At 36.9% G+C, this 19,277-nt stretch overlaps 1 protein-coding gene and 1 pseudogene across 2 annotated transcripts in view; one reads left to right on the top strand and one right to left on the bottom strand.

Annotated features, from left to right (window-relative positions):
- Positions 1-19,277, top strand: part of NCAM2 (neural cell adhesion molecule 2) — a 519,291-nt gene that overhangs the window by 364,236 nt on the left and 135,778 nt on the right. The window lies entirely within an intron of this gene.
- Positions 4,656-5,501, bottom strand: LOC112824735 (glutaredoxin-3 pseudogene; annotated as a pseudogene).

Genomic DNA, 19,277 nt, shown 5'->3' with positions numbered 1-19,277 from the left:
ATAGCTGAAAGTGCAAATATCCAGTACAGTTCTGTACATTATCTTCACATTTGCTTCTTCCTCAGTCATCCCACTTCATTAAATGGTGACTCTTTCCTTACAGTTATATAGACTAAAATTCTTGGAGTTATCTTTGATTCTTGTCTATTACTACACCCATATTCTTTTTTTTTTTGCAAATCCTGTTAGCCCAATTTTAAATATATTCAAAACTTGATCATGTCTTAACACCTCCCTGTTATTGTTCTGGTCCAAGCCATCATAATTACTTGCCTGGATTATTGCAATAAGTTTTTAAGAGGTCTCAGTGCATCTCCATACCTCCCATTAGTCTCACTAAAATAGCTAGATTGCTCCACTTGAAACAAGCCAGATAATATCACTCTTTTGTTCAGAAGCTTCCAGTAGTTTCTCATATCATTCGGAAATTCATTCTATTACCTACACGGCTCTATATGGTAGGCTACTCTTCCAATCTCTGTTATCTCCTTTTTCCTTTTATTGTTACGGAACCTGGACTGAATTGCCTGATGGAAGAACCAAGCGGCCCTTGGAGATCTTGGAGGATAGGAGGTTTATTTAATGCCAAGGGGCTCAGAGGAGAGTGGTCTCCAAAGGTCTGAGCCCCAAGCACAAACGAAGGGGGCAATTTATACACTTCTACTTCCGCATACTTGACACTTGTGGTGCGTGCGTGAAGCAGGGCTGGGAAAAGGACTCGGACTGGTGTGTGCAGGAAGCAGAACAGGGAGAAGAACCCGGAAGAGGCCCGGGGCAAGGACTGGGACTTTCTCGTTGGCTCGGTTGGCCATCATAGGACACAGATTTTCTTTATCATTATGTCCTACTATTAAGATCAATTAGTTTCAACCAGTAAGATTTCATCTTCCTCCATCAGTCCTTGGATATTGCAAGTTTTTCAGTGTTGTGTCTACTTTATCCATCTAGAATATTAACTGCAAGTAGCAGGTCATAAGTGTAGTGAAAACTGTCACACATCTTTGATGTACTAACTGCAGGTTCCAGTTACTTTTGAGTCTTCTGAGAGAGTCCTAGATTGCCAAACTGAAGTCTATACAATAGATGATTGATTTGTTTTTTTATTAATGTATAATGTATTATTTGTTTCAGGGATACAGGTCTGTGATTCATCAGTCTTACATAATTCACAGAGCTCACCATGGTACATACCCTCCCCAATGTCCATCACCTGGCCATCCCATCCTGCCCACCCCCACTCCACTCCAGCAACCCTCAGTTTGTTTCCTGAGATTAAGAGTCTCTTATGGTTTGTCTCCCTCTCGGGTTTCATCTTGTTCCATTTTTTGCTCCATTCCCCTATGATCCTCTGTCTTGTTTCTCAAATTCCTCTTATCAGTGAGATCATATGATACTTGTCTTTCTCTGATTGAGTTATTTCACTTAGCATAATACCCTTTAGTTCCATCCACGTCATTGCAAATGGCAATATTTCATTTTTTGATGGCTGCATAATATTCCATTGTGTGTGTGTGTGTGTATGTGTGTGTGTGTGTGTGTTATTCATATATATATATATATTTTTTTTTTTTTCCCCACCACATCTTCTTTATCCGTTCATTTGTTGATGGACATCTAGGAGCTTTCCATAGTTTGGCTGTTGTGGACATTGCTGCTATAAACATAGGGGTGCATGTGCCTCTTCAGTTTGCTATATTTGTATCTTTGGGGTCAATACGTCAATACCTAGTTGTGCAATTGCTGGGTCATAGGGTAGCTCTATTTTCAACTTTTTGAGGAACCTCCATACTGTTTTCCAGAGTGGCTGCACCAGCTTGCATTCCCACCAAAAGTGTAGGAGGGTTCCCCTTTCTCAACATCTTCACCAACATCTGTCATTTCCTGACTTGTTAATTTTAGACATTCTGACTGGTGTGAGGTGGTATCTCATTGAGGTTTTCATTTGGATTTCCCTGATGCCAAGCAATGTTAAGCACTTTTTCATGTGTGTTTTGGCCATTTGGATGTCTTCTTTGCAGAAATGTCTGTTCATGTCTTCTGCCCATGTATTCTTGGTTGGATTAGTTGTTCTCTGGGTGTTGAGTTTGATAAATTCTTTATAGACTTTGGATACTAGCCCTTTATCTGATACATCATTTGCAAATATCTTCTTCCATTCTGGCGGTTTTCTTTTGGTTTTGTTGACTGTTTCCTTTGCTGTGCAAAAGCTTTTTATCTTGATGAAGTCCCAGTATTTCATTTTTGCCCTTGCTTCCCTTGCCTTTGGCGATATTTCTAGGAAGAAGTTGCTGCGGCTGAAGTCCAAGAGGTTGCTGCCTGTGTTCTCCTCTAGGATTTTGATGGATTCCTGTCTCACTTTGAGGTCTTTCATCCATTTTGAGTCTATTTTTGTGTGTGCTATAAGGAAATGGTCCAGTTTCATTCTTCTGCATGTTGGCTGTCCCAACACCTTTGGTTGAAGAGACTGTCTTTTTTCCATTAGACATTTTTTCCTGCTTTGTTGAAGATTAGTTGACAATAGAGTTGAGGGTCCATTTCTGGGCTCTCTATTCTGTTCCATTGATTTATGTGTCTGTTTTTGTGCCGGTACCCTACTGTCTTGATGATTACAGCTTTGTAATAGAGCTGGAAGTCCAGAATTGTGATGGTACCTGCTTTGCTTTTCTTTTTCAACACTCCTCTGGCTATTTGGGGTCTTTTCTGGTTCCATACAAATTTTAGGATTATTTGTTCTATTTCTTTGAAAAAAGTTGATGGTGTTTTGATAGGCATTGCATTAAATGTGTAGATTGCTCTAGGTAGCATAGATATTTTCACAATATTTGTTCTTCTAATCCATGAGCATAGAATGCTTTTCCATTTCTTTGTGTCTTCCTCAATTTATTTCATGAGTATTCTATAGTTTTCTGAGTACAGATTGTTTTGCCTCTTTGGTTAGATTTATTCCTGGGTATCTTATGGCTTTGGGTGCAATTGCAAATGGGATTGACTCCCTAATTTCTCTTTCTTCTGTCTTGTTGTTGGTGTATAGAAATGTAACTGATTTCTGTGCATTGATTTTATATCCTGCCACTTTACTGAGTTTCTGTATGTGTTCTAGCAGTTTTGGGGGTGGAGTCTTTTGGGTTTTCCACATAAAGTATCATATCATCTGCAAAAGTGAGTGTTTTACTTCTTCTTTGTCGATTCAGATGCCTTTTCTTTCTTTTTTGTTGTTGTCTGATTGCTGAGGCTAGGACTTCTAATACTATGCTGAATAGCAGTGGTGATAGTGGACAACCCTGCCATAGTCCTCAAGGGACTTAGGGGAAAAAGCTCTCAGTTTTTCCCCATTGAGTATGATATTTGCTCTGGGTTTTTCATAGATGGCTTTTATGATATTGAGGTATGTATCCTTTATCCCTACACTGTGAAGAGTTTTAGTCAAGAAGGATGCTGTACTTTGTCAAATGCCTTTTTTGCATCTATTGAGATGGTCATATGGTTCTTGTTCTTTCTTTTATTAATATATTGTATCACATTGATTAGATTTGCAGAGGCTAAAGAGCTTCCTACTAAAGAATGAATGGGTCAACCAGGAAATTAAAGAATTTTAAAAATTCATGGAAACAAATGAAAATGAAAACACAACTGTTCAAAATCTTTGGGATGCAGCAAAGGCGGTCCTAAGAGGAAAGTATAGAGCAATATAAGCCTTTCTTAAGAAACAAGAAAGGTCTCAAATACACAACCTAACCCTATTCCTAAAGGAGCTGGACAAAGAACAGCAAATAAAGCCTAAACCCAGCAGGAGAAGAGAAATAATAAAGATTAGAGCAGAAATCAATGAAATAGAAACCAAAAGAACAGTAGAACAGATCAATGAAACTAGGAGCTGGTTCTTTGAAAGAATTAATAAGATTGTTAAACCCCTGTCCAGACTTATCAAAAAGAAAAGAGAAAGGACCTAAATAGATAAAATCATGAATGGAAGAGGAAGATCACAAACAATACCAAAGAAATACAAACAATTATAAGAACATATTATGGACAACTATATGCCAGCAAATTAGATAATCTGGAAGAAATGGTTGCATTCTTAGAGACATATTAACTACCAAAACTGAACCAGGAAGAAATAAAAAACCTGAACAGACCCATAACTGGTAAGGAAGTTGAAGCAGTAATCAAAAATTTCCCAACAAACAAAAGCCCAGGGCCAGATGGCTTCCTCAGGGAATTCTACCAAACATTTATTTTTTTTTAATTTTTTTATTTTATATATATTTATTATTTTATTATGTTATGTTAATCACCATACATTACATCATTAGTTTTTGATGTAGTGTTCCATGATTCATTGTTTGCGTATAACAGCCAGTGCTCCATTCAGTACGTGCCCTCTTTAATACGCATCACTAGGCTAACACATCCCCCCACCCCCTCCCCTCTAAAACCCTCAGTTTGTTTCTCAGAGTGCATAGTCTCTCATGGTTCATCTCCCCCTCCAATTCCCCCCCCTTCATTTTTCCCTTCCTACTATCTTCTCTTTTTTTAACATATAATGTATTATTTGTTTCAGAGGTATAGGTCTGTAAATCGCAGACATCTACCAAACATTTAAAGAAGAATTTTTTTTAATCGGATTTTAAGATGTTTATTGTATTCTGGTTTGATGAAAAACAAACAAAACATACATGTATTTAGCAGGAGCTGGTGGGATACACTGAGCCTAACTGGGTGCACAGCAATCTGAGAATGGAGTCGTGAGCGGCCCCGCTGTGATGAAGGTTTCCTGCAGCAGTCGGGCACTGAGCGTAACAGTCCCTAGTTCTCTCCTTTCAGCACTGGCAGCAGTTCACCATTGTCTCTCAGTTCCTTAATATCCAGACCTCTAACAGGCTCCCCTTTCACATACAACTGGGGGTACATGGGCCAATTTGAATAAGTTTTTAACCCCTGCAGAACTTCTTCGTCCTCCAGTATATCAAATGTCTCCTATTCAACACCAGTATTATTTAGTATTTCCAGAATTTGTTTCCTGAATCCACATTTCGCTTCCTGTTTGTTTCCGTTCATAAAGAGCATCACAGAAACTTTGTTTGTCAGTACTTTGAGCCTTTCCTCTAATTTGGGAGCTTTAGGGCAAATTGTATCTAGTTCTTCAGATGCTTCAAGCTCCTTAATTATATCAAATCCTCCTATGAGCTCTCCAGAAACGGAGAGCTGGGGATAGGTGGCCCAGTTGGAATAGGTTTTGAGGCCCTGACGAACTTCTTCATCTGAGAAGATATCAAAACTGCTAAACTGAATATTATGTTTGTTAAAGATTTCCACCATCTGCTTGCTGAAACTACAGCATGGCTCCTGAGGAGTTCCTTTCATAAACAACATGCAAGGCGTGGCATGAGTTAGTTTCTTCAGGCGAAGGTTAAGATCTTCTTTAGGATGCTCGTTACCACTGGGTGGGAAGGAGACGTTAGATGCATGGCACTGAACTTTTTTGGTCAACCCTGGGGCATGTGCACATTCTTCTGAAACTGTTCCAAAAAATAGCAATGGAAGGAAAACTTCCAAACTCATTTTATGAAGCCAGCATTACCTTGATCCCAAAACCAGACAAAGACCCCATCAAAAAGAATTATGGACCAATATCCCTGATGAACATGGATGCAAAAATTCTCACCAAAATACTAGCCAATAGGATCCAACGGTACATTAAAAGGATTATTCACCACGACCAAGTGGGATTTATTCCTGGGCTGCAAGTTTGGCTCAACATCCGCAAATCAATCAATGTGATAGACGATTGATTTTTAACAGGTATTAACTCTGAATATATTTAGGTTAGTTAATGAGTTCTTCAGGTAAACTAAGGATAAATTGCAGACCACTGTTCTTTCAATTATGAAATTCAAAGCCAGTTAAGAACTTAATCTATGTCTAAAACACGAGAGTTCATTTACTCTATGGACATTTACATTCAAGTCTGAAGTTCACTATATTTTTTGGAGTCATAGGAGCTGTGATGATACAGGGACAAACTTTTAATAATAAAGACATGTAATGCTAAAGTAATAGTAGCATATCTATAGGTCAGTAATTTGAATTGATATCATCCTTTGATTGCTTAGTGAATTAATAATTTGTTTATCCATAAATTAATATATACTTTGGAGTCAAATAATTAAGGGGATCCCATACACAATATGTATAGAAGAAGGAGACTACCAAGCCATTAAATTGCACACTTTTCCTGTGTGTACCATAGAGGAGATGTTGGAGGTTTATTGAGGCCTTATCCATCTCTTCCTCTATTACACGAACCTGTCTGGCTGGCTGTTTTGATCAGCACCTTGAGATAGCCCTTTACATATTTATTCACTAATAGTATGCCTTTTTAGTACCTTCTCATAAAATTACAACCCTCTGCCCTGTAGTATAATTATTTGACCTCTTCTTATGCCTGCGTATTCCAAAACACAACTAGAGCCTTGATCAAAGCTGTTTCTCATCAACTTTATGTCTTGTAGCAAAGGTAGTATAATTTCCCAGACCATCTCTGCTTCCTGGGTCTTTAGCTCCACCAGATTGCCCTTTAATAATAATATTCTTAATTTTTTCATTATCTAATGATTGATACACATAACTGTAAAGATGCATCACAGACCTGTCTGATCCATGATTTTTGGATTATTTTAGAAAAAGTAACAAAATATAGAAATATATGATGCTTTATCTTCCCTTCTTGTTTTTGATAAATTCCACACCGTACTTTCTTTTTCCCATGGTTTAGGGTTGTAGCATTGATTAATTTATCCCATCAAGTATTTTTAATTCTCTTCCTCTTTTTCATGATTGTCTTAATAACTTCTATTAGATCCTTTCTGAAGACTTCTTTCTCCTTAATTGAAGACTCATAACAATGATGAGAAGTTTGGTTTGTATATACAGTCTTTCTTTTAACTTCCCTATTCTTTATGGAGGGTTACTTTATTTACTATAAAACAAGCAAAATCCAAACCAAAACAAAAGCAGACCAATGAAGTTTATATATTTGTTACATACAGTTTTAGTTTCTAGCCATTTCTTAGAGGTAGGTTGTTTCTGTGTCTGCGTAATGATTTGATGAAATTGCGGTTTTGAGTAATTGGTGTATTGTGAGTAGTTTCTGGTTTTTACATTCATGCCTTATATAAAGCATTTCCAATAAATATACACTGCTCTCATTTAAGATGATTATGTTAATTATATATGAGTCAGATAGCAACACAGCTACCCAACGCATGGTTATGAGACAGGAAATAAAGTATTTAATCACTCAGCATAGCTCTTTGTTCAAAAAGGAGCATATATTTGCTATAATACTAGTGGCACATATAATAATTATGTACATTAGTTATATAAAATATCTTATATATCCAATGATGTAGATAGACATTGGAATATATATTTGGCATGATGTAATTTTTTTTCTAATATTTATTTATTTATTTATTTGAGAGAGAGAAGGAGATAGAGAGAGCATGAGAAGGGGGGAGGGTCAGAAGGAGAAGCAGACTCCCTGCTCAGCAGGGAGCCCAATGCAGGACTCGATCCTGGGACTCCAGGATCATGACCTGAGCCAAAGGCAGTCGCTTAACCAACTGAGCCACCCAGGCACCCAGGCATGATATAATTTTTAAAAAAGAAGGAAAATGTACACATACATTGCGAGATACATTTTTTTCCTTCCCATTTTTTTGTTTAAGTTTTTATTTGAATTCCAGTTAGTTAATATATAGTGTAATCTTAGTTTCAGGTATAGAATCTAGTGATTCATCATTTGCAAGTAACACCCAGTGCTCATCACAATGAGTGCCCTCCTTAATACCCATCACCCATTTATCCCAACCCCCCACCTACCTCCCCTCTAGCAATCCTGTTTGTTCTCTACAGATAAGAGTCTGTTTTATGGATCCCCCCCTTTTTTTATCCCTATGTTCAACTGTACAAATTTTTTCCTGTGGTTGACTTCAAGTTTCATAGCATTGTGGTTGGAAAATATGCATGGTGCGATCTCAGTTTTTTTGTATTTGTTGAGGCCTGATTTGTGACCCAGTATGTGATCTGTTCTGGAGAATGTACCATGTGCACTTGAAAAGAATACTGCTTTAGGATGAAATGTTCTGAATATATCTGTTAAGTCTATCTGGTCCAGTGTGTCATTCAAAGCCATGGTTTCCTTACTGATATTCTGCTTATATGATCTGTCCATTGCTCTAAGTATGGTGTTAAAGCAACCCACTATTATTGTATTATTATCAATGAGTTCCATTATGTTTGTTATTAATTGTTTTATGTATTTGTGTGCTGTCAAGTTAGGGGCATAGACATTTACAATTGTTTGATCTTGTTGGATAGACCCCTTTATTATGATGTAGTGCCCTTCTTCATCTCTTGTACAGTCTTTTGTTTAAAATCTAGTTTGTATAAATATGGCTACTCCAGCTTTCTTTTGACATCCATTAGCATGAGTCTCTTGTAGGCAGCATATAGATGGATCTTTTTTTTTTTTTAAATCCATTCTGACGCCCTGTGTCTTATTATTGGAGCATTTAGTCCATTTACTTTCAGAGTGATTATTGATAAATATGAATGTAGAGCCATTGTATTACTTGGTAAGTCATTGTTTTGGAAATTTTCTCTCTTCCTTTCTTGTTGGAATCGCACCATGCATATTTTCCAACCACAATTTTCTCTGTTTCTTTCCTTTGTTGCTTTGGTCTGTCTTTCCCACTCAAGAGTCCCATTTCTTGCAGGGCTGGTTTTATGGTCACAAACTCCTTCAGTTTTTGTTTGTATAGGAAACTGTTTATCTCTCCTTCTATTCTGAATGACAGCCTTGCTGGATAAAGTATTCTTGGCTGCATATTTTTCCCATTCAGCATATTGACTATATCATGCCACTCTCTTCTGCCCTGACAAATTTCTGTAGAGAGGTCTGCTGCTAACCTTTTTGTCATACCTTAAGTTAGGGACTTCTTTTCTCTTGCTGCTTTTAGGATTGTTTTTCCTTATCTCTATATTTTGCAAATTTAACTATAATATGTCTTGGGTTGGCCTGCTTTTGTCCATTTTGCTGGAAGTTCTCTGTGCCTCCTGGATTTGGGTGTCTGTTTCCTTCCCCAGTTTAGGGAAGTTTTCAGCTATAATTTACTCAAATAAACCTTCTCCCCCTTTTTCCCTTTCTTCTTCCTCTGGGATTCCTATGATACAAATTTTATTACACATTATGGAGTTGCTGAGTTCCTTGAGGCTACATTCATGATCCAATATTTTTCTTTCTCTCTTCTTTTTAGCTTCATTATTTTCCATAATTTTATCTTCTATATCAAGTATTCATCCCTCCACCTCTTCCATCATTGTGGTCATTACATCCAGTTGGTTTTACATCTTAGTTATAGCATTTTTTATTTCTGGCTGACTAGTTTTTAGATCTCTTATCTCTGTGGTAAGGGACTTCCTGTTGTTCTCTATGCTTTTCTCAAGTCCAACTAGTATCCTTTGATTGTTGTTTTAAATTCTGGATCAGGCATATCACTTATATCAATTAGATCTTTGGCCTGTGACCTTTTCTTGTTCTTTTTTCTGGATGAATTCCTCTGTCTTGGCATTTTGTCTAGGCCTTTGTCTTCTTCTGTATGTTAGAAAAGCCTGTTATGTTTCCTGCTCCTGAGAGTAATGGTTTTATTAAGAAGAGGTCATATACTGTCCAGGGCCTGACACTTCAGTGTCTCGGGTGTGTGCTGTGCGCACTCTGCTTCTGTGTTTTAGCTGCTCTTTCCCTCAGGTCAGTCCTCTGCAGAGTTTCTCCTTGCTTGCAGTGGGAGGTGTTTGGACTTTGGCCAGAGTGTGGTGAGTTTTAACTGGGTGTGCTCTGATCTGCTAGTTATAAAGGAGATTTGATGCTATTTCCACTAAAGCTGAAGCTTTGCAGAGCTCTATGGTCAGTAGACATGGTCTGTCTACTCAGTGGTGGTATGGGGAGGGGGAGCATGGTGTTGTGCTACTTTTCTGGGGGATGGGCCCGCTGTGCTTGTTCTCAGGCACACTTTGACTGGTATAGATTTGAGGGAGGTGATGCTTAATCATTGGAATCTTAAAATTTTAAAACCACTGGATGGTATCATAGAGTTCATATCAATGTAATACTTACAAGACTGACCCCTGACACCAAAGTCATGGTCTTTGAACAGGGAAGGTCATCCTGATGAAGAGCAAAGTCAAGGATACGTGCAAGCCATCCACAAATGTAATGGCAATTACAGACAAATTCAATATCTAGACTTTTATTAGTAACATTATGGGTGTAATAAAATATAAATCCCATTATTCAGTAATTTATTTATGTGTGAAGTGTTTTATCATTTATCAGTAGGAATTTTGCTCTCCTATAGTATTTTGTTCATCCTAATTTTAATTTTGTTCTTTTAAAGATTTTTTTTTAATTTATTTTATTTGAGAGAGAGAGAATGAGAGAGAGAGAAAGCACATGAGATGGGGGGGAGAGTCAGAGGGAGAAGCAGACTCCCTGCCGAGCAGGGAGCCCGATGCGGGACTCGATCCCGGGACTCCAGGATCATGACCTGAGCCGAAGGCAGTCGCTTAACCGACTGAGCCACCCAGGCGCCCCTAATTTTGTTCTTTACTGAACATACTACATATTTTTCATTGACAAAATATTATAAATAATTGGGATGTAGTTCATGGGATTGTGAGAAACGTCTAGCAGTAGTAATGCACTGGTGAGTAAAAAGAAGATAAGAGAGTTACTATTTCTTTGTGAGACAGAATGCCTTTAGCTATCAATGAAATGGATATTGTATAAACTTATATATTTATCATTTAGGTCTGGATATCAGATGTTTTATGTGAATTTGTTTAGCATGTACTAACAAGTCCTAAGTTCCGCAAATATTCACTCGTTTAATCTGCATAGCAATCCTATGAATGTTGCATTCTTATACCAGTTATACAGGGAGAGAAACTGAAGTACATCTAAGTTAAATAATTAACTCCAGGTCACAAAGGTTGTAGGTGGCACCATCAAGATGTTAACTTTCCAGTCTGGTTCTGCAGTCTTAGCTGCTATGTTATGCTAAAGTTGGCAGCACACCCACCCAGGCATTAATATAAAATAAGCAGGTCACATTCTGAAAACCATCATTTCAACAATTGTTAGTTGGAACCCACCTTATATAATTCTTTAAAATTAAAATCTCTGAAGAGTTTATTCTACTTTCACTTTATATCAATATTTCATTTATTAACATTTCAATTTTAAGTATCAGTTTTAGGGGTGCCTGGGTGGCTCAGTCGTTAAGCTTCTTCCTTCGGCTCAGGTCATGATCCCGGGGTCCTGGGATCGAGCCCCACATCGGGCTCCCTGCTCCTCAGGAAGCTTCTTCTCCCTCCTCCACCCCCCCTGCTTATATTCCCTCTCGCTGTGTCTCTCTCTGTCAAATAAATAAATAAAATCTTAAAAATAGACAAATAAATAAATATCAGTTTTAAAGTAGTGAATATATAATATGGAACAGAATTAAAATATGGGTACATATCATAAAACATGAATATATGAAAACATATGTATAATTTATAGACATATAATAGTTTACTAATGATAGAATATTTCCCACCCGTGACTCTGTGACAGAAGCCTAGAAATACTCTCGTCCTCTTTTCTTTCATCACCACTTCTCATTCAATCATTTACTAAACACTGTTGATTCCTCCTCAAAACATTTCTAGAATGTATTCTTTTCTTTCCATCTCCGCTACCACTACCTTTCCCCAGCACATTATCAGTGCAGTGTGCTTCCATTGAGCCTCCCTTCCTCCTCTTGAATTCCTTCTTCACTCCACAGCATGAATGATCTTTTCAAAGAGCAAATGCATTTGCCTTGTAGGCCTACAACCTTTCTATCCTTTTCCAGTTGCTTCTAGAACACCTAAATGCCTGCCTTTGTCTTTAATTTTTAACAGTTTTATTTAGAAATAATTCATATAGGATGCAATTCACTCATTAAAATGTAAAATTAAATGTGTCTTAGTATATTTACAGAGCTGTGCAATCATCCACCAAATCAATTTTGAAATATTTTCATCATCTCAAAAAGAAATTCCTCCCTTCTTGGCCATCACTCCCAATCTCCTCACACCACCTGCCAGCCTTAGGCAACCACCGATACACTTCTGTATCCATAGATTTGTCTATTCTGAAAATTTCATATAAATGGAAGCCTTTGTTACTAGCTTTTTTCACTTAGCCTAATGTTTTCAAGGTTCATCCATATTGTAGCCTGTGTAAGTACTTAATTTCTTTTTATTGTCATATAGTATTCCATTGTATGAATATATCACATTCTATTTATGCATGCATTAGTAGATGGACATTGTGATGCTTTAACTATTTGGTTTTATTAATAATGCTATTATGGATGTTCATGTATAAGGTTTTGTGTGGACATATATCTTTAATTCTCTTGCAAGTGTAATTGCTGAGTCATATAATAACTCTGTGTTTAACATTCTGGGTAACTGTCAGACTTTTTATCCAAAGCACGTGCTCCATTTCATTCCCACCCACCAGCAGTGCATGAAAGTGCCAATTTGCCTACAGCTTCACCAACACTATTATCTGTCTTTTTGATTACAGCTAGCCCAGAGGGTGTGAAGTAGTATTGTGGTTTCAACTGACATTTTCATGGTAGCTAATGATGTTGAGCATCTTTTCATGTTCTTACTGGTCTTCCTTTGACTTTTGAGGCTCGTTAGAGCAGGCTTGTCCGTCTCCAGCCGCTTTATCTCTTACCACCCACTTTATATTGAATATTCCAGTGCTAGTGAGCTTCTTTCATCTTTTGAACATGCTATTTTCCCCTTCTGGTTTAGGCCAATGTGGTTCGCATTTCCTTCCTCCCTTTCTCTCCTTTTACTTGAGCAGGGCTGACTTCATGAATGTAATACGTGCATAGTTGCATAAAGCCTGACACTTGTAAGGGCCCTATGTTTGCTTCAATGTATTGCTGTGGTTGCCTTGAAATTCACAATGAGTTTTGGACAAGAGACCCCACATTTCGTTTGGCAGTAGGTCCTGCAAATTATATCGCCAGTCTGGTGTCTGGCTCATCATTATTACTTATCCTTCAGGTCTCAGTTTAGACAGAGATACCTACAAGACATTGTCCCCCACCTCCGTAGACTGTATTATGTGTGCTTCCCGAAGTTTATTTATACAAGCATGTATTATGATTTGTCATTTCTTTCCTCTAAGCCCTTTGGCCTATGAGGCTTTGCCTTTCTGATCCATGGTTCTGTCCTCAGAAACCAACTTAGTGTGTATCACATAGCTTTGGTAAAATATGTAGTTCAACCACACAGTTATGGCTCAGGTGATGGGCCACAGAGGGAAAGCAATTCCACATATGAACTCCAGGGCCAGACAGCCTCAACATCCAGTGCTATCATTTGTAAGCTGTGTGGAAGCCACCTATTTAATGTTTCTCTTCCTCAATTTCCTCATTTTTTAAAAGATTTTATCTATTTATTTGAAAGAGAGAGAGAAGTAGTGAGAGAGAGCATGAGTGGGGTGGGGGAGAGGGAGGAGAAGGCTCCCCGCTGAACCCAATATGGGGCTCGATCCCAGGACCCTGGGATTGTGACTGGAGCTGAAGGCAGATGCTTAACTGACTGAGCCACCAGGCACCCCTCAATTTCTTCATCTTTAAAGTAGGGATAATATTAACAAACCATGGAGACGATGGACTCTGAAAAACAAACTGAGGGTTCTAGAGGGGAGGGTGGTGGGGGGGTGGGTTAGCCTGGTGATGGGTATTAAAGAGGGCACATTCTGCGTGGAGCACTGGGTGTTATGCGCAAACAATGAATCATGGAACACTACATCAAAAACTAAGGATGTAATGTATGGTGACTAACATAACATAATAATAAAAAATAAATTGGGGATAATATTAGTCCAAATCTCATAGTAGTATTACTGGGATTAATTGGGATTGAGTTAACTAATAAATGTAAAACAATGAATGTAGTGTCTAACTATCATTGTTACCTGCTATCTGTGTTATATTCAGTTCCTATCTGTTGAATAAATAATTATTGACGCTATATACAAAGAGAGGAAGAGGGCAGTAGAATGTAGGGAAAAATTATGTAAGTTAAGAAATTACATTGTCCATATTACTCTTCCTTACATGAATTTGCAATGCTAAGAAGAAGGGTAATTGTACAAAAGTTCAGTTTAGGTAAACAAAATAGGAAGAGAATTAAGAAGCTGGGAGCAAGCTCAGAGGAAAGAGAAATTAATGCTAAGAGTAAGTATAGGGATCTTATAAGGAAGGAAGAGAATCTTTCTGTTTAAAATTCTTTGCAGAAATTATTCAACTTAACAGAATGTTAACACAATTTTGAGAGGTTAGTTTGGGTAAATTAATGCCAGTAACCTTTGGAAAGTATTTCCTTGTTTATATAATTAGCAGTTATGTTTTGACATTATCTCTAAGTATTTGAAGTTGCAATTTACAGTCAAAAGAGATATAATGCCATTACAAAAAGGCAACCAGAATGTGTAATGAGGGGGTGCATGTTTCCTGTATGTCTGTATTTGCCTGGGGTTCAGCATGCTGTCTTTGCTTGCCTGTCCAACATCAGGAGATCCCACGTGCCCTTACTCTCTTCTCTGTGCCTGCTGGCTTCTCTCAGTTCCTTCATATGCCTTCTGGGGGCATGGCCTTAAAATTATCTCTACAAAACTGCTCCTCTTTCACTATTTTCAGTTCATAATCCACACCTCAGTTTATCAGGGAACATTCCTCTAACTCAACCCCACCCCTCCACTGACTCACCCATAAGATGAAATTTTGGTGTTACTACATGGTACTTTTCAGTTTACTTGTATGATTTTTTTAAATTAATATCTGCTGAACTTTAATTTCCCAAAGGGTAAAAATTGTTCAGTTTTTCCCAACATGTATCCCCAGTGCTTGGGTGCTCCTTGTAGAATAATTGCACAAGAAGACAATTGCTGAGTAACTATGTGACATGATTCACCAATCTCCCAAAAGGCCAAAGAGGTCAATGGCATTGGTTTGAAGAAGATGGGGAATACTGTCACCTCAGATGTGTTATGTACTACAATTGGGTTCTAAACTTGACAGTAAATGTCTAGTCAGGTAAGGTCACAAAAACAACCTATAAACATGATACATTGCATAATTTCAAATGTCCAGCAATTAAAATTGACAACAAAATATTTGTGTTGGAACTAAACTCCAGAAGGTAGTTACCACATAGATATTTCATCAAGTGATTCTTGAAAGGATGGTAAACTCTGTAAATAACCATTTCTTTTCAGTAAATTCTATAAATAACCATTTTATAAAAATATTGAAATACTATTCAAATAAGCAGTTCTTAAACTGACCTTCTGGAAAGGCAAAGAATATAACATTAAATCAAATCTCAAAGAGTGCCTTTCTATAAAGGATTGGAATAATAATGTATAGTCAGGCACTTTACTTTCTAATCATCTTACTTAATGCAGTGATAGAACCTGAAAATACTAGATGGACAGCTAATATGCCCATTAACCTGTCTCAATCAAATATCAGATGTCTTAAATGAATGTTGGTAGGTTGTGAATCAAAGCCAAGATATAAATTAATTTTCTTTCAGAAATGTGTAATGCTTTTTTGTAGCACAAAGAGAAAGATGTCCTTTGGAATGTCAGGTATGAGAAGGAATGGCTTTGGTCTTCTAGTGTAAGTATTTGAGACAAATGAATATTGTAATTATTATAGAGCCAATGTCAAGTTTGAAAATGACTTATGATTTCCCAGGGAATTACACACCTTCCCAAAGAAATTCTGTTCTTCCAGAATTTCTGTTAATAATTCCAGATACATTGAAAATAACTTTTTGATTCCAACATCTTTACGAATATCATACTAATTTTACAGACACCAATAGCTTTTTGTAAGTCAAAAACCATATCATTTACAACAGGTAATAACATGAGGACTTGTTTACTTTCAAAGGAGGTATATTTGCCTTTCAATTCTGTGAAAGAACAATATTTTTCTTAATAGAAAAATGAAGAATTTGTTTTGTATCATTAATAAGTTATTTTATCCCATTAATAAAAATACTAAATGAAAGTTTTCAATTCATAGTAAATAATAGCTAGAGGAATACTTTTCCTTTACTCAACTACATCTCAATATCACTATAACTCAATTTGCTTTAAAGATATTAGAATATAATGGTTCTGTCCTTGGTACTAGTCCAGGTGACTTTAACATAAAGTACCATAAAAATAAAAATGTTCTCACATTTGTTCAACTATAATATCACCCTACAGGATGAATTCTGAAGTTCCAATAAGATTAGAAAAAGTGTATCCTAAGAAAAGCACAAAGTAGTACATTTAATAATTATATAAAATAGTCAATTTATTTTGAATAAAAATTAATATTTTCCCAAGAAATTAAAGGAATGATGAGAGAATCCTGCCATGTAAATATGGAAGAGGTAAGGGGGGAAAGGTTGAGACAGGGCTGTGTAGGGTGCTTATGGAAATGACAGTAATTCAGATTAATTGGAAGCCAAATTAATGGTATCCAAATTGTGAAGTGTGCTTAGACAGAAAAGTGATGTCTTAGAAAGGCAATGTCAGATGGAAGTCCTTAAATGTCAGGCTGAGACATTGGGAGTTTATTCGGACGTCAGTACAATGTTATTCATGATTATAGAGCACAGGGGATATGAAACCTTCATGAAGTTGTTATGAGAATTAAGTTTGCTTTTTATAAAACTTATTCTTAGCTATGCAAGAAATAATTTCTGCATCTGCAATGAGACTTTGCTAGAGAAACATAAGAAATAACATAATGCTGATGGTTTTTGCAGAGTCAGGGAATGTTTTTCGGTTACATTCGCCCTGAGTGTGATTGTTCTCTCTGAAATCCAGAGAAGCCCGTTAGTGTTCTTCCAATTCAACAGCATGACAGATTGCAAGTAGGTGAAGCAGAGAGCAGATAGGTCCATGGAAATACAGTTACTAAACATCGAAAATGGTAATGTTGAGCAAGATGATAAACTGAGATTTATCATCATTTAAAATTTCAATAGATAAAGGTTCAGAAACTGATCCAAGACTGAAGACATGGTCTAGCACGGGTATGAGAAATAATTAGTACCATTCATGGAAGGGAAGACCGCAGGAGTAGAGCAGGTTATACTGGGTGAGGGAGTGATATGTTCAGATCTGCGCATGCTGGTTTGAGAAACCTATCAAATGGGCATGCCCCGAAAGAGACAAAGCTGGTTCCATAGCTCTCCAGGGAAAGCGGGATCCTGCCTGGAGAAGGAGTGACTAGAGATTGCAACTGCTAATATGGGAGGGGATGAGAGTGTCTAGGTAGAGTGCATTGGGTGCGTCCAGGACAGAAGCCAGAGGCCCCCAGGGAGAGAGGAAGCTGCAACCCAGACTAAAAAGTAGTCAGAAGACAAAAGAGAGTGTGGGTGTTCTGAAAGCCAAAGGAAGTCTGCGCTTAAGGAAGGAAGGGTAGTTCAGTGGGGGACAAGGATAGATAGAGGTACAATAAAATAAGGAACTAATACCCATTTAGTTATCAAAAAGTAGTTAATTTGTATAACAAATTGGCCATTCTGCTTTTGAGTTTACTTATTCTAATTTTAACGTCTGTGAGTTTCTGCATTTTTTTCTTTCCTCTCAAGTAAGTAATTGGGTTGGCAGCCGAACATCTTAAATATTGGCAGAAGAGAATGCCTTCTGCTTGAAAGCCTCACCTTACTATTTTTTAGTAATACTTGAGAGTTGGGGGACATATTTTTGGCCTGATCTGGGTTGCATAATACATTCCCAGCATGTTTTTGTTTCTTTGTTTTTGAAGAACATTTTTACGATAATGGTAGTAAATGAATTATGAGTGACTGATATGGTTGTATAGTAATTGCATGTCTGTATAAAACTGGAAAACAAAAGAGTGATCATGTTGTATTTCAATCAACTTCATGTTTGAAAAAGAGCTTTCAAATAGTCTGTTGACATTAATAAAAGAAAATAAACAAGTTTTAATAATACAAAGTACAGGTATTGAAATTTATTTGAATTTCAATTATATAGAAAATTAAACCACCATTTTTTAAAAAAATATTTTATTTATTTATTTGAGAGAGAGAATGAGATAGAGCGTGAGAGGGGGGAGGGTAAGAGGGAGAAGCAGACTCCCCGCTGAGCAGGGAGCCCGATGCGGGACTTGATCCCGGGACTCCAGGATCATGACCTGAGCCGAAGGCAGTCGCTTAACCAACTGAGCCACCCAGGCACCCTTAAACCACCATTATATTATTACATAATAACTTACATATTTCAAAATAAATGTGTGACATAAGTTTTTATTGAGGCACGAAACCTAAAATATTGAAAATAATTCAATAATAGTAAAGTACATGTTACAAATTAATTATAAAATGCCAAATTTCACTATATTTCCTGATTGTACAAAGTAAAATTTGGTAAATAAACTGTCTTTGTTTTAATATGTATGCTATAAAGGTATTTAAGTGATTTAAGAAAACAATTGTAGGTATACCAATTAGGTTGCACACAAGAATTCTTATTTGAAATGTAATCTATAGGCTATTGGATTATCAGCAATTCCTTGATTTGCATCAATATTCATCTAATATGTGATTAATCTTTTCCATGGTGTTTCTATTGACTTTCTAAGAATGACTTAAATAGTGCTGTTTTTAGTAATTTATCTGTTATGAGTAATGTACTAAATAGGCTTAGGAACAGTGCTGTTTCGTTCATTCAAAAATAACTATAAATTCTTATTAAAGGCTTTAATTCTCAGACATCTTGATATATTGTCTATACATGGTGAAAGAGGAAACTAAAGTGAAGGAGGAATATCATTTTCTGGTGGGTTTCAGCCAGAATTAAACAGGCATTGTTGTTCTGTTATGTTTGCAAGGAGCATAATTGTAAGCCAACAAAGCCCTTCTTAGAACAAGCAAGCTTTTTTAAAAAAAGCACAGAGTGCACTAAATAAGAGGTTGATAAAACATGTGTTGAAGTTTTTACTACATGTTAGTGTCCCTGTAAGCAAGTGGGCAGGTACAGTGGAAAAGCCAAAAACAGTAAGTCATAAATACGGAAACATTGCTTTCAAAAAAAAAAAAAAAAAAAAGAGTAATGCAGGTAAGAC

This window comes from Callorhinus ursinus, unplaced genomic scaffold (assembly GCF_003265705.2).
Source record: "Callorhinus ursinus isolate GAN/ISIS: 27379988/994484 unplaced genomic scaffold, GSC_fseal_2.0 scaffold1, whole genome shotgun sequence".
In the NCBI taxonomy this organism is placed as follows: domain Eukaryota; kingdom Metazoa; phylum Chordata; class Mammalia; order Carnivora; family Otariidae; genus Callorhinus; species Callorhinus ursinus.
This window is presented reverse-complemented; position numbering and strand designations above follow the sequence as displayed.